The sequence below is a fragment of the Octodon degus genome, unplaced genomic scaffold (genome assembly GCF_000260255.1).
Source record: "Octodon degus isolate 3935 unplaced genomic scaffold, OctDeg1.0 scaffold00189, whole genome shotgun sequence".
NCBI lineage: Eukaryota > Metazoa > Chordata > Mammalia > Rodentia > Octodontidae > Octodon > Octodon degus.
Window position 1 is genome coordinate 2,547,637 of NW_004524765.1, and position 1,181 is coordinate 2,548,817.

The 1,181-nt window shown below is 40.0% G+C and overlaps 1 pseudogene; it reads right to left on the bottom strand.

Annotated features, from left to right (window-relative positions):
* LOC101561480 overlaps positions 1 to 1,181 on the bottom strand; it is an 8,274-nt pseudogene that overhangs the window by 3,443 nt on the left and 3,650 nt on the right.

The following is a 1,181-nucleotide window of genomic DNA, read 5'->3' on the forward strand; positions in this document are numbered from 1 at the left end:
ACATAATACTGTAATCTTTAAGGCAGAAAGCTACATGTATCCTATGGAAAAGTCTCTTGGATTGGAAGAGTATTTTGTAAATACATTTTTTAAAGTAAAATCTTTATGAAACATGGCCTCTAAAAAAATAAATAAATAAACACATGTGAGGTTCTTTGGAGTTTAAAGCCACCCACTCAATAGTAGGCTGAAACCAATTGCCATACACAAGCAACAAGGATATTTTGTCTGAGCAAAATCCAGCTGCTAGAATAGGGATGGGTTTTGGCATTGACTTCTTTCCTTTCCCAGGTGTTGCTATCTGCATTGTGCAGTTTGAAGTCAAAGGTGTTTTGCAATATCCATTTACTACATGTTTGAAAAGATGAACTTGACCATCTCTGCAAACAACAGCTAACTTGACAGGCTCTTCTTTGTTTTCCGACAAAGTCAAGTCAATGTAGACAGGCTTATCTGTAACGGTAAAATACATCACTGCATTCTTTTCTTTGTTTTCTGACCGGACTTGCCAGACATTAAGTAACTGGTCATGCACTGCTCCAGATAAGAAATAAAGGCCTGTAACTCCATCAAAGGGCTGGCTCTCATTAGGAGGTCTGATAGTAGTGAACATAAGCAATGAAACTGGTGTCGCATGTCCTGTGAAGTGTCTGTAGACTTCTTTGGTCTCCAAAACCCATAGTTTTATTGTTTGGCCAGCTGAAAGTAACATCTTTTCATCTGGGCTGATACACAGGGAAGTGACGCTGTTATTGTCACCTTTCCATTTGCACTTCACTTGGCATGTCTGTTTGTTCCACTCCACAATATGCTTATCATCTGAACAGCTATAGAAGCAGCCACTGTCTTGATGCCACTATATGTAATTGACTCTGTTGTTGTGACCACCACTTGTTAATTTACTGTGCAATTCTCCTTTTACTGTATTGTACAATAAAATGCTACCAACTGCTGTACCAAGAGCCAACAAGTCAATCTGGTCGCTCATTACTATAGCTTCTGATTTCCGTTTTTTCCTCTGGTGGCTTTCCTGAATGTGGAGAACACATGCTGAGCTGGCACCATGCATACAGATAGCAGAAGCAAGAAAAGATACTCGTTCTAATGAACCAAGGCAAGGATGGGGGGAAGAACAGTATAGTAGCATGATGGGACCATCAAAAGCTAGGTCTCAGAAGAGC